Genomic DNA, 12,975 nt, shown 5'->3' with positions numbered 1-12,975 from the left:
TCTACTAAACCAAAACCGGACATGGACATAATCCTGTTTCAATAGTTACTTTCCATATAGTACAATTATAATTAAAAGTCACTGTCAATAGGATTTTTACACTCACTATGAAGCAATCTTGTTTCTATTTTTATGAATAAAAGCAATTACTCTGTAACTGTATCTTTCATAGACAAAAAATTCGGTGGGGCCCTCAAATTGTCTTTCCAATTTTTACTACACAAAGCACACAAAACTCTAGAATTACTTCATAATGCAATTAGTAAATTCAGTGTTCAAGAATGTTTCCTCTTATTGAGCAACACTAAATTGGAGATTCTCAAACTGACCATTACACTAAAGCACACTAAACACACTCTTTTGAGAAGATTTGGTAGATGCAAATTTAGGTATTACTTTTTCACAAATTTCACTCACTTTACACGGCTTTTAAAACAGTTAGTGCCAGTGATTTTTCATACAGGTTCTTAAGTATGATTTAAAATGCATTTACACTCTAAGTAACTTCAAGACAACGTGCTGTCTTATTGCCATTTATACAACCAGCAATTGTCACTAACAGAAGTTAATGCAGTTAATCTTTAAAGCACAAACACCTTGAAATAAAGAAAATCAATCAGTATGGAGGTTTCCATAAATGCAACACTAAATTCCAGCCTTAACTTCAATTGAAACTACAGTATCTCTAGATATCTTTTCGCATTCAGAATTGTGCAAATAATCAACTGTTTATTTTCATTAGATTTTAACACACAGGATACTCGGATGTCAGTATTTATGTGGATTGGATCCTAAGAGGTATCATGAGAGAAACCAAATCAACGATCGGACACAAATTTCACAGAATTTAACTTATTATTGCAAATTAAACAACACTTAAACGTACTGGTTCATGCTATGACATAAATCTGACCTCTTAGATTTGCTGAAGTGATGGAGCAATATTGGTGGCGAGTACATGGTGGCTACCTGGTCTTTTCTCTGGATGTAATTTGCTCTATTATCTTCTTCTTGGCGACGATACTTCCAACATTAGAGCCCTTTCCATTAATAGAGCACCATTTTATAGCCGTACACACATCCGAGGCCCTTCCATTTAGTCCTGGTGCTGGATGCTATCCTCGGCACTTGCACTGTTCACTCACTTGCTCAAACCAGACTTGTCCAGTAGCTAGCTGCCGACTCACTGTGTTCTCTCACTTGGCGCCCAGACTCAGCGCCACATCCACCTTTTAGCCCGAACCAACCACATTTTAGCGTGCACCAACTCACTTCAGTTACAAATGGGAAGTGCTGTTGCTTTTCATTCTATGCAATGCAAATCCCGAGCTATGAACCTGCTTGTACACAGTTGTAAACAAATATCTTTTAAAAAATCTTAATATTTACATACATTAACATGTCGACACAAAAGCCACATATATGGCATTTTCCTCCAGTTAATACAAAGAATTTAAATAGTAAAGAGAAAACATTTTACACAACTTTCCACTTCATTACAATAGGTCAAATGGTTCAAATGTCTCTGAGCACTATGGGACTCAACTGCTGAGGTCATTAGTCCCCTAGAACTTAGAACTAGTTAAACCTAACTAACCTAAGGACATCACACACATCCATGCCCGAGGCAGGATTCGAACCTGCGACCGTAGCGGTCTCGCGGTTCCAGACTGCAGCGCCAGAACCGCGCGGCCACTTCGGCCGGCACAATAGGTCAAAGACATTACGTAGTGAAAAATACATACTTGACACAGAATAGAATTAATAAGTACAAAATATTTATAGTATTAATTATGATATTAATTATGGTGTTACAGTCTCTCTAGGTCTACCGCTTCCTTCTTGGCGCTGTGTTCAGCCATGATTTATCCATTCCTCCCAACATCGTTGAATAATAGTATCGCTCCTATTGAAATGTTGAGCGATTCGTCGATTGTTCCAACCAGCTTGTCTGCACCTCCTCACTGAGATGCTGACATCTGCGTATATTGTTTATGTTCACTTTATGCTAACATCTGCGAGTCATAGTTACTGCCCAGCTGAGTACGTTGAGTCAAACGCGCCCTCTGTGGCCTGGTATCGCCTTGTCCCCTGGTTACTATCCTAACCCGCTGCGCGCTGTTTTACGCTGCAGCGTCTCACATTCACCCATCGGCCGCCAAAGTTTACAATTTTGCCTTAGCATCGATACCTGTGCGAATATCAGTTTGTAATAAATTTTCGTAACTCCTTTGTGGTGTCTTGTGGTGTATATTTTATCTAAATTAAGGTGCTCGGATCTTTTCATGCACACTTGTCGCATTCGATCATGAAGCGGTTCTATAGCAGCTGGAAGATTGCATGGCGTCAGGATGATTCTGCCTCCAGCCCCGTTTCGGAAAGCATACAGAATCAGCCTCCGAACGCCTCAATTTTATCAGCATGCGTCGGGCTGTCTGAAAGTTTTCTTTTCTCTCTAACCTACTTAATTTTAACTTTAAAAGTATGTTGTCGTAATCTGCATCTCGTATCATCGGACTGGAAATCTTGGTTTTTTGTGTCCTTTTTGTGCTGTTGGAAGAAGATGGTGTGTTGTCACTCGTAGTTTCCTCTTTATACATCATAATACTTTTCCTTACGTTTTGGCATGTTGTTAAGTCGGGTCTGGCTGGTGGGAGGTCCCACTAAACTTGGGACACACAGTGGGTCTACTTGCGCAACATCATTGCTGGTTTCACTATCTGACAAGATATCAGTGTCTTTATCAAGCGGAGGGCGCACGTTAATAAGCCTACTTTTCCATTCATTGTTTGATATGGTTGTTATTTCGCCACACTGGATTCTGTGCTCAGACTCCCCCTGAACTACTACCTCATAACGGATTTCTCCTGATATTGGTTGTGCATCATTCACAGTGTCTGGTGTAATACTTGTTACCGTGTTTAGTGTATTCGTGCATCCCTCTTGAAGGCTGATGATCCGTGTGTAAATGTAGCGTACTGGTTTTACACATTTTCTGGATCCACCTATGTCGTATACCTTGTTTTTGACTGCACTATGCTGTCTGAGTTTTAATTGCATTAGTGCAGTCTCTAGTGACAAGTATTGGGTATGTCACATTCTGTCGTCTTCAAGCTCTTGTATCCTGATCTGCAGTGAGCTCTGATGATTTGTCCAGTAATACAGTTGCCTTTTAAGCTGTGTGGTTGCAGTATATTCTGCTGTTCCTTAGGCGACCATGTTCGTCTATGAATGCTGTAGTCTTAGGTGACTGCTGACCGGAGCATCGGTGGCAACAAGAGATGGTAAACGACAAGAGATGGTAATGGTTGTGCAAGTGTAATTTAAAAGTTAGGCGGGAAGAAGGCCCAGCTGCAGTTTCACGGAGGTGGACCTCTGGCGGCTGCGCTCCACTGTTGAAGCAGACTTACATTTTCTTGAATCTATGTATTTTTCCCTGTTATGCTGTGATTATCTCACTGCTATACTGTGGCACACTATAAGGCAAAGTCTATGCTCCAGTTACTCTGTTGTACAGCTGTTTGTACGTAGGACTATCTCCACCTTTGAACTTGCTGCACTGGATTCCTCTGTCCCTTTTTGTGCGGGGCACACAGATGAGACCACCTTGCTGCCTACAATCTGCCTTCTTATGTCCCTTCTGGCGCTTGTGATCTGCATTTCCCTACAAGTGTTTGCCGTGTGGGACAGATCACAAAAGTGGTAATGCGTGATTCGGAGAAAAATCCTTTCATCAGTAATGAGTGACAGTTAATGTAGATTCTGCGCTCTTGTAACAGCATCTTTGATGGGCTTAGCTGGAGCTCGTTGTCTGAAAGGCCTCTACCCTCTGGACGCTTCTTGAACCTAGTTTTTATTTCGCTTTTAAAGTATTCCCTTAGAATTTCCTCATTCGAATTCAGTTGATGTAGGGCTTCCAGGAGCTCTTCGGCAATGTACGTGTGGGAGACACGGCGCACTGCCAATAGTGGCTTCCGTTTGCGGGGGCCTTCACACTTTAGTTCTGATGTTATGCTGGCTTTTTTGTCAGCCTCTGGCAGTCTCCATGGTACGCTGTCTCCACGATTACTTGGTTAGCTATTTTTCTAACTAATTTAATTCTACATTTCCTTCTAGTGGGGTCTGTCTTGTTAGTACGTCTCTGATCCATTTGATTTGATGGAAACCGTTGTGGCTTGCTTTCCCTTAGCATTTTGTATTACGGCTTTGTTCTTAGTGTTTGGCTCGTCCCTTAAGGCTGCCACATACGGTTTTAGAAGTTGCTGGGTGTGATAAACCTTTGGCATTTTCTTTATGTTTTCGTCTTCTTTAAAGGCAAAGAGAGAAGATGAAGCGGTAGCCCAACATAGAGACTATGCCTACCGTCATGTATTTTTTGACTTTCAGTTGTTAAAAAACAGAGGATTATTTTTCGGTACCAGTAGGTGGAAGGAAGGATTCGCGCTCAGCTAGTGAACGAGTGAGAAGCACACCATTTTTAGCGAGTAATTATAGACCGCCATTTTGGGGTCGCTATAAGTGAGGAGTATGTATTTCATATGTGCATCGTTTAGAAAAATACACTATTGTTTTATGAACAGAAAGGTCGTGTGAGTTGTTATTTCAAGTAGTACGATAATTACAAAAGCTGAAGCCCACCTGTGTACTTTGGAAAATTACGAAGATCCGATAAGCTTAATGGGAACACGGTCAAGACTTCAAAGGTGAACAAGGCGACCAAACGTAGCATTATAAAGAATGGTAAGCACAAATCTACAGCGGAGAAAGAAACTACTTCGCCCTGCAAAATAATATGAACTAATACGAACTTATTTCCAGGCATAGCTCAGCTTGTTGTGCTTTTCATTCATGCCGAAAAATTAATTTCATTGCTTCAATATATTTTTAAAAAGCCACGCATTTCAACATTTTATTATCATCTATTCCATTATTTTATTATATTATGAAGTGGCGACAGGTGACAGGCACGATACGTAGTGGGCAAAACTGTGAGTACTAGTATTGTTAGGAAAATGAATATACATGTATGTTAACAATTTCTTTATGTTCCATGTACGCTGATGATGTGACGGAGACGGTGATGTGATACTGAAGAAATACTATCAAAAGGAAATAATAAATAAATTAGAAGGAAGAAGGCGACAATACCAAGAGCACACAACAAAGCACAATAGAGGAATTACCATTTACAAGACAACAATCAGGAAGGACCGCGCAATGCATATGGAGAATGCGTTCCCAGTAGACCTATTAGAAAATCCATCCATCTATTTCCTAAAATCCAGAACCTAAAGCTTCAGAAATTAACGCTATTGTAGTCAAGTAGAGATAATGACATTTCTTTATTAGTACGGAAAATATATTGATTGAAGAGTAGTTGAGACTACAATTACATACAACTGTATATGCATTTTTTCGCGTGAGAAGTAGCGCGGAAGTAAAATCTTAAAAAAGAAAATTTTTATTTTGATAACTGCAGTGGTATAAGGATTTCTGTAATGGAGGGTCAAAACAATAAGGAAATGTCATTCGAAAATCAGAATGCCAATGTAGTGGATGGTCATTTGCAAAATGCAACAATGAGTGGTTTGGAACCGTTTAGCGGTGATTATTTGGATGCTGGGCGCGACATGCCATTGTTGCATTCGATACCCGTGAATACAGAACATATAATTACAAGCAATACGTTAATTACAGTAGACGTAACTAATGGCACCTCGAGGCAAGAGAATATTTTAAACGAGAGCAGTACGCGTAGTACGGACGCAGATGCTGACAGGCGTAGGCCGGAAGTGAAAACGGAAGATATGCAAGCCTTATTTCGAGCCTTAACAGAATCCATACAAACAAGCATGAATGCAATGAAAGCAGACATAAATTCAAAAATGTCGGGTTTAGAGACTAAAATGTCAAGTTTACAAACGATACAAGCAGACATGACTAATATGAAAGCAGACATGACCACAGTAAAGTCCGAGATCGAGAAGGTTAATACAAACATGACACACATTTCAGACGAGGTAAAAAATTTGCGCACAGAACTCAATAGCCTGGACACGAAGTTCACACAGCAGATTTCACAAATCTCCACGGAGGTGGATAGGAAAATTAATGAACAAGTACAAATTTCGGTTCACGATATGGGTGAGAAATTAAAAGGCATAATGGGCGAAAAATTTGAAACACTAACACACACGTATCGACAGGAGCTATCCGGAATTAAAGAAACCCAAGAGAATTTAAAGGCAATGCAAAAGAATACGCAGGTCAACTTAGACAATGTACAATCAGAAGTAGCGAAACTACATTCTTTCTGTGACGACCTACCATAAAATGTAGAAAAAATCACATTGGAGGTAGGATTACTCAAGTTAGAACACAAGAGGATCAACTCAGACATTGTGCAGCTTTATGAATCGGTAAAGAGCAATGCAAAGGACGAAAATACAACGTTTGCAGAAAAATGCGTGCGTGAACAGCGTACCTATGTGGAAGCGGTAAAGGAAGTAATGGGGGACAAGGAAGAAGAAATCTTAAAACGCGTAGGACATGATATCAGACAGTTACAACAACGGTTAAGAGATGAAATAGTTAACAAACAAAGTACGGTAATATCATCGCCTGGGGCGGTAAGTGGAGCGATAAACAGCCATCCGCCAGTGGGAGAAATCGGTGGCGCGGACAACAATGTCCAATCGACGCCGCGCGACCGCATGTCGACGCGCGACGCGAGCAGCGGGCAAAACTTTGCTGAAAAAAATATACCATCACCGCAGGGAAATACTGTTCCGCCGTGCTGGACAGCGTTGTTAATGGATGAGAGCTTAATAAAACATCGACAGTTTCCCGTATTCTCAAATGAGAAAAAACGAACGCACCCGGTAATGTTTGTCCGAGCCTTTAGAAATGTACTGCCCAGGACTTGGACAGAAGCTCAAAAGATTAAATATGTAGTAGGACACACCGAGGGTGATGCCCTTCCTATAAGAACAAGGCCAGAGAATCTAGAAGAGCAGCTATTAAAGTTTCATGGCGTTAAGTATATAACATCCCTGGATTTGAAAGCTTCGTACTGGCAAATTTTATTACATGAAGAGAGTAGAAAGTATAGCGCTTTCATAAATTCCGGAAGGAGCTATCAATTTAGGGAGCTGCCTTTCGGATTAAATGTGAGCGCTGGTGTATTTATTGAAGCATTAGACAGGGTACTTGGACCGGAACTGCTTAGCCAGGTTACACTCTACGTTGATGATCTATTAATTGCAACTCAAACATGGGATGAACATGTAAGTATTTTGGAAAGGATTTTTCAAACATTTGATGAATACAATGTCACTGTTAACTTTAAAAAGTCTGAATTCGGAAAGGAAAAAATAAAATTCTTAGGGCATATTATTTCACCATTAGGAATTCTACCTGACCCCAGTAAACTAGATGCGATACGGAATTTCCCAACACCCTATACTAAGAAACAATTACAAGGTTTTCTAGGAATGGCCTCGTTTTTCAGGAAGTTTCTACCACAATAATTGTTGAACAGTAGTCCACTATTAAACTTACTGCGTAAAAACCACAGTTGGTTGTGGACTAAAGAATGTGAAAATGATTTTCAGCAGATTAAGCAGGCGCTGATTAATGCGCCTATCCTGAAACACCCAAACATGGAATTGGATTTTTGTTTAAGCACCGATGCTAGTTATCAGGGGCTCGGTGCGTGCCTGTTTCAAATAATAACAAAGGATGGCAAGGAAGAAGTCAATGTAATCAGTTTTGCCAGTAGAACCCTCACAGAATGTGAAAGATCTTATTCCGTAACTGAGCTAGAAGCGTTAGCAGTAGTTTGGGCGTTTCGTAAATTTCAATATTATCTTTGGGGAAAACATACCAAAGTTTACTGTGATCATCAAGCCTTGTCCTTTCTTCTGACGTGCAAGTTGTTACATAAGAGAGTAGCGAGGTGGTGCATGTATATCCAAGAATTTGATTTTGAGATAGTGTACATAAAAGGGGAACAGAATATTTTGGAAGATGCACTATCACGGTTACCTCAAGGTCTTACCGATTTCCACGAGTTAGAGGAACAAACATCAGACTTCAAGGTGCTTTTAATAAATGATGGAACTTTTAAACGATATTATATTAAAATGTGCAAAAACATGCAACGTTTAGAGGAAGAAGACCCGAGATGGAGCAAGGCAAGGAAAAAATTGCAGGCTAGAACACACGAACGTTTAGAGCAGTATTACATTATACATAATGGCGTCCTCTTTCACAGAAGAGATCGACGAATGGATAAGTGGTGTGTGTGCATACCTCAGGAATATGTGGAAAACTTAATTCAACACACGCACCGCACATGGGGGCACTATGGAGTGCTTTAGTGTGCCGCCAAAATTTCTACGCATTGTTATTTCCCTAATATGAGGCGACGTATAGAGCAAGTAATCAGACGCTGTGCGGTGTGTCAAAAGGTCAAACATCAGAATAGGACATGTCTTAACGTACTGAACCCAATAATACCAAAGCAACCAAGAGATCTTGTATCTATTGAGGCCGCAGGACCTTATCCCCAAGCCCGCGGCGGAGTTAAATACATCGTAGCCCTGTATGATGTTTTTAGTAAGTATCTCCAGCTGTACGCAGTCAAAACAGTTAGGTCAGGGCCAATTATAAGGCGAATTCTGGAAGACTACATACCACGCATTGGGAAATCCCAAGCAGTCCTAACTGATAACGCCTCAAATTTTACATGTGACCAATGGAAATCATTTTTAAAATCACAAAACATACGTCATATTTTAGTATCCAAGTTCCACCCGGAAGCAAGTCCCGTCGAACGGTGCTTCAGTGAATTTAATAGGTTTATCCGCACATATATACCACAGAACCAAAGGAAATGGATAGAATACCTGGGTCCGTTTCAGCACATAGTAAATCAACTACCACACACATCAACAGGGCACACACCGGCCGAACTAATGTTTGAAAAGGTGGAGCTAGATGAATGGGCAAAACTGATACCTAAATTACGGCACAAAGACGTAGTCTTAGATGAGAAAGTACGGCGAGCGCTAATAACATTGGAAGAGCAAGCTCAAATAAGGAAAGGAATTCACGACAGGGAATTGAAAAACGTAACAGAATTCCAGATTGGACAGGAGGTACTATTAAGAACGCATCCGAAATCATCGAAATTAAAGGCATTGAATAAAAAATGGCAATTGTTGTATGTTGGGCCGTATATCATTGTTGACAAACCACATCCGGGGTGCTACTTGATAGGAAATATAAAAAAAGGTAAAATAAAAGGCATGTATCCACATAAAGATTTGCGGAAATTTATTAAATGAAAATTCAAATCTCATTCTGTCCTTATTTGTTGCATCAGTAAAACGCAAGAAGGTAGGAGGTTTGTCGCTCTTTGACGAATAAACCGACTGGCGCTCGGTTCCTCTCCAGCTAGGTGGTACAATGTTTATGTTTCCGGTGCCCTCTCCCTCTTCTACTATTCTGCTTAATCAATAAGGAATATTCAATTTTCTTTTACTATCTAACGTGCAGAGAGTGAGATGCAGCCTAGTGAAAATAAATTTTCCTTGTATTTTGATATTGTACTTTCTTAAGACTTAATTCACAGCGCGCGAGCTTTAAGCGAGAGACATGAGCGATGAGGTATACTGAGCCGTGCTGCCGCGCTTAAAGCAGAGCGTATTTCAACAATTATATACGAAGCGGCCAACAGCTGATCGTAGGGGCCAAGTAGGCAAAAAGCAAGGTTGAGTTCAGTGTCCCCAGTACGATGCGCAAAGACACACTGCGTACCGCGACGGAAACCATTCTAGAATTTAAGCGAATCGGCATCCACACCGCGCAACCAGCTGGACAAAACGGAAGCGACACGAAGTGGGGTACCTATCAGCTAGTTACTCTGACGTAGATGAGCAACACAAACTAAACGAATAGAGACATTTATTCCTAAGTCGGCGACTATTCTGTAAAGAGCACTAATTTTAAGAGTATATCATTAAGTTAAGCATATGCAGCTCTAATAAAATGAGCGCATTGACGCAAGTAAACTATAAGGAGAGTAGAATGCGCTAAATTTGTGAACTTAACACAATCCATTGAACGTACATAGTTATACTTATTTCTCAGTATTCAACGTAGAAGAGAATAAACACAGGAAATGACCTATCCGACTATATACAACAGGATTAAGACAAGTTGAAAAGGGAAATAACAACATGTACACTTGAAAGAACGCGATTAGCACCTAACTTAAGAACTAAGCGACTTACATACAACACATACGTGAGCGACGATGTGAAAGGTAGAATGAGATATAAACATAGAAAAATGCCTGTGACTGAGACGTAAACTAAACATATCGTACAAGATTTAGCGAGAGGAGCAGTTGTACACTTATAGAACTACACTTCTTTACAGACAACATTAGAAGTAGTGAGCTTAATATACAGGGAGAATACATATTCACAAATTTGTTATTACAGAACTCACCTATGTTAGTTGCTATTAATTACACGATACCTTATAGTATAAGCAGCAAAATAAAGCTGTAAACTTGAATTGAACAACACGCGGGAGATAAGCTAAGTAAATACAAACACCAACCAATACGCACACAAAGTAATTGCATGAACTTAAAACAAAAGAACTGAGGTAAGTACTGTATGTTTATAAAAGCGATATGGAGAAATAAATGAAATTTCACTGCTGGATAATATTTTGAAGTAGAGAGAGTGAAAGGTTTTATTAGATTCGATTGAAGGTATTAATTAGTTAATTACGTTTGTGGTGACGTACCGTGCAAGGAGTGAATGTAGGAAGAGAATGAAAGTGTATTAGAGTAATAGGAGCTTATTTATATTTGTGGGAAGAAATAAATAGTGCGGTGGTTGAACCCTGTAGATAGTACATGAGTATAAATGGCGATTTATGTGGAATATTTTAATGAATAATTATATGGGTATACGGCGATGAATATGAAGATTAATATTACAAGGGTACCTAGGAAAGGGCCACGAAGCCGACGTAAGAAAGAATACACTATATAGTTTTAAGTCTTAGAATGAATGGTTGTATGAGTGTGGAAAGCAAAGTATGATGATGCATGTACGGTAAGTAATTATGAAAACGAACATCACGAAGAAGCAGTGAGGAGTATAGAAGAAACAGTGAAGTCGATAGTAACAATGGTACATGATAACAATTAAAACACACCACAGCACAGTGATTTGCTACACAGACATCAAATGTAAAACAACCTAGTATGAAAAATATTTCCTTCGAGTCTCGGTCGGGCACACAGTTTTAATCTGCCAGGAAGTTTCATATCAGCGCACACTCCGCTGCAGAGTGAAAATCTCATTCTGGAATGAGATAACGTGTGCCGAAAGGACAGCTTCCCAGAATGGCTAATGAACCAAAAGCCAAGGAGAAAAATAATTATTAAAATATAGTGAAAGGACAATTTAAGAAATGTAACATTTTCCCCCTGGTAATACTGCTAACAAATGTAAGGAGAAATAAGAGACTACGACGTTAGCACGCCATGGACGTGCGATATGTAATATGAATATATGTGAATGTAATTACGTGATATAAGTATATGTGAATGTATTTATACGTATGAATTTGTAATGGCCGAGAAAATGAGCTTTGTAGATATACTTGTAGTAGCATAAGGGTATTAAAAGTCCATTGACGTGCACCAAGTGACTGAACTATGAGCCCCAAGGTTAATAAGGCTACTGTATACTGTCTCCCTAAATAAAGATACTTATTTCCGACAGTATACAGCAGGGGGGCATTTGTGATAAACCTTTTGCATTTCCTTTATGTTTTCGTCTTCTTTAAAGGCAAAGAGAGAAGATGAAGCGAAAGCCCATCATAGAGCCTATGCCTACCGTCATGTATTTTTTGACTTTCAGTTGTTAAAAAACAGAGGATTATTTTTCGGTACCAGTAGGTGGAAGGAAGGATTCGCGCTCAGCTAGTGAACGAGTGAGAAGCACACCATTTTTAGCGAGTAATTATAGACCGCCATTTTGGGGTCGCTATAAGTGAGGAGTATGTATTTCATATGTGCATCGTTTAGAAAAATACAGTATTGTTTTATGAACAGAAAGGTCGTGCGAGTTGTTATTTCAAATAGTACGATAATTACAAAAGCTGAAGCCCACCTGTGTACTTTGGAAAATTACGAAGATCCGATAAGCTTAATGGGAACACGGTCAAGACTTCAAAGGTGAACACGGCGACCAAACGTAGCATTATAAAGAATGGTAAGCACAAATCTACAGCGGAGAAAGAAACTACTTCGCCCTGCAAAATAATATGAACTAATACGAACTTATTTCCAGGCATAGCTCAGCTTGTTGTGCTTTTCATTCATGCCGAAAAATTAATCTCATTAATTCAATACATTTTTAAAAAGCCACGCATTTCAACATTTTATTATCATCTATTCCATTATTTTATTATATTATATAGGGTTCTTACATTTAAGCTATCAGCTGTCTTTCTGTGCAATAAGGTAATATGGATTTGCAATAGCTCTACTACCGCATCCTTCGCAAGAGATCCTGAGCTTACTAGCTCTATTATGAGTATTTCGTTCTCTTCTTATCAAATGAAGACGTAAAGTCTGAAAATGAGTCTGTAATTATGTTTTGGCACTTCATTTCACAGGTCCGTCTTGGTCACACCAATTTTCACACTTCATTATTACCGGTTTCAGCTACTGCCATCTTCAGATCATAAAATATTCTGATGTAGTATCAATAAACTAAACATGAAGGTACGTAGTAAGTTCCCTTCTTTGAAGAACTCTATTCGTATTCGGTTTCTCAGTTCAAAGGCAAATGTGTAGAGTTTGTCCTTGTTGTCGTTGTTGTGGTCTTATGCCCTCAGACTGTTTGATGCAGCTCGTCATGCTACTCTATCTTGCGCAAG

This window comes from Schistocerca nitens, chromosome 5 (assembly GCF_023898315.1).
Source record: "Schistocerca nitens isolate TAMUIC-IGC-003100 chromosome 5, iqSchNite1.1, whole genome shotgun sequence".
NCBI lineage: Eukaryota > Metazoa > Arthropoda > Insecta > Orthoptera > Acrididae > Schistocerca > Schistocerca nitens.
The sequence above is the reverse complement of the archived record's forward strand: the minus strand, read 5'-3'. Positions refer to the sequence as shown.